At 36.1% G+C, this 2,482-nt stretch overlaps 1 protein-coding gene across 3 annotated transcripts in view; it reads right to left on the reverse strand.

Moving 5' to 3' along the window:
* The window catches only part of ccr2 (chemokine (C-C motif) receptor 2), a 15,536-nt gene extending 14,256 nt beyond the window's left edge, over positions 1-1,280 (reverse strand). For 2 of the 3 annotated variants that reach the window (XM_015035723.1, XM_015035714.1), the window contains exon 1: positions 961-1,280. The gene's annotated coding sequence lies outside the window, so the exon portion shown is untranslated. The remainder of the gene's footprint in view (positions 1-960) is intronic. The other variant, XM_015035731.1, reaches the window with a different exon arrangement.
* Positions 1,281-2,482: the final 1,202 nt, after the last annotated feature.

The following is a 2,482-nucleotide window of genomic DNA, read 5'->3' on the forward strand; positions in this document are numbered from 1 at the left end:
ATAACAATAATAGCTCACTTTCTAAGTTAACCTGAAAAAAGAAAAACAAAAATCTGAAATTATATTCAGTTCAATAATAGAGGCAGGCTCACAAATACGCCTATAAAAAATGTCAATGGGCTCTTTGCACCTACGGCGTTGACGTCACATCTCCAGGAGCTAATGCGGCTCACTTGTTTCCGCTTTGAGTTACCATGACTGGTAGAAAAGACTAAGTCGTATTTCAGATGCAAAAAAAAAACAAAACTATTAACATTGTTTTCTTCCTAATATAATGGGCTTTTAAGTTTTCGTTAATTTCCAAGTGATCCTGAATTAAGAAGATGGTGGCTTGTAAATATTTGTCACTACCAGTTAAAGCTAACAGCAAAGTTTGCAGCCTTCACTTCACTCTGGATCAGCTTCTTTAGCCTAAAACTACCGGGTATACGATGGTAAATAAAGGAGCCTCCCTGAGTTATTTCCATGGAATCACTTCTGTATTCACCCTGAAAAAGCGAGTTTATGGGAACCAGAGAGCAGACCAGAGCCAGACAGCCGAGCCGCCTGTACATACTGCTGTAAACACCGTCCTATCTGAGCTCTGAACAAGAAACATGCAAAGGTAATAAACCGAAATAACACGGAGACATGAAGCAACACGGTCATATTTTTCTAAAAACAGCTTTGAACCTGAACAGCTGAACCAGATCTCTGACACCAGAGCTGCGCTACTGTTAAGCTACGAGGCTTGTTGTGCTTCGTCAGGCTTCGGAAGTAAAAAGTCCGAACCGTAACCTCGTTAGTCTGTGACACTAACGACAATAAACACACATAATATACTTGAAAATAAGAAAAACATTGTCCGTTAGAATGTTTAGATACTTAAATAGCACATTTTTACAAGAACAATGTCCAAGAATATTGCCTACTAGCATAAGCTAAGGTTAATGTTAGCCACAAAGATTAAGTAAAACTCACCTTCATATCAGTAAATGTATAACGAGGCGTACATCTTAAAATCTTTCTCCAACTGACTTGTTGGGGCTTCGGATCGATGTACAAACCTTGGCCAAGTCCTGTAAGTACCTAGTGTAAAATTATATTTTATTGGATCGGAAACAATCCAGCCGCTTTTCCCCGAACGCGGAAGCTGAGGTGCAAAGAGTCCAGTTGGCAAGGGGTTTCTCGGAACCCATGGATAATTCACTCAAGAGACTCAAAAAACTACAAAAATGCCTAATTGGCGGTAAATCCAACTCCTGCGAGCTATTTTTGCGCCTCCGCCCTCCAGCTGGCGCTCATTGAATTCCCGATGAGAATGATTGGCGTAAGATGTGCTGACGAAGGCGGGTTTAGAAGAACTGCGCCAAGTTGCCAACAGAGAAACAAAAGCTAATTAGCAGGCCTTCAGAATAAAATTGTTGATTTGGGGGTTGCACATGTTTAGCAGAAATTACAAAACCCTGGTGAAGAAAAGCTAGTTGGAACAACTTGCGTAAAAATAAATGTTCCCAAATACAAACCTATTTACAACAGTTTGCTTAAAATTTTCACATAGCACAAATTGAGTCTCTGAAACAATTGTTTAGTTTGAATGCTTGGTGATTGTTTTATACCCCAACTCTTTTTTTTATTATTTCTCCACAACTTTATTCCTGCTAATGTAATTAGTTGTACTGTTTTTTATTTAGGGTGTCAAGAGTAAAGTGGGCTAAATACAAATAAGTCTTATTTTTAAGATTTTTTTTTTTTTTTTTAAATATCACCACTAGAAGATGTACCATTCACCGAATGGACTTTCTGTAAATGTTAAAGATCTTTTCATTTCTCTTAAAGGCATTTCACTTCCTTTTTTTTTTATTAACAAATTTCCTGCTCAAAGGAAAAAAAATTCTCACTAAAAAGTGGGTCAAAATACTGCCTTTTTAAAAGTACAATTAAAAGTAAATAACGTCCATTATTTAAGTTTAATGGACATATTCAATTAACACCAGTAGCGTTATGATTCATAGATGTCCTTAGTTTGATTTATGTTTCTATTTTGATCAGGTAGTGTTTATTTTTTTATAGCTCACCATTCTCTCTATACTTTTTCTCTTGTGTCAGTTCATGTGTTCTCATTGTTGTTCTGTGGATTTGTTTCTTTAGATGTTACGTTCAACCTGCAACGCCACGGCCACATATGGCTGGAAATAAATTATTACAAAAAGTGTTTTCATCTGCTTCAAAGCTATTTTGTAATCATTTCTTATTGGCATTACTTTATTCATTAGTCTTCAGAATTTGCACATACCTCTTTATTATTTGTCTTTATGGTGACATCATTGTTATGTATTAAATCAGATATGATGTTGAGATACTCAGTATTTAAATAGCCTTTTTTTTCTTTACAGAATACTTTCAAAGAACACTGCCCATCTCTGGGTAAGACTTTTGTCGAAGTTTCATTTTGAAAATATTTTCCGGAAGTAGTTTTGTGGCTCAATGTATTTCTGTAACT

Source organism: Poecilia latipinna, unplaced genomic scaffold (genome assembly GCF_001443285.1).
Source record: "Poecilia latipinna isolate Pla-1442-1.1 unplaced genomic scaffold, P_latipinna-1.0 Scaffold21, whole genome shotgun sequence".
NCBI classification, from domain to species: Eukaryota; Metazoa; Chordata; class Actinopteri; order Cyprinodontiformes; family Poeciliidae; genus Poecilia; species Poecilia latipinna.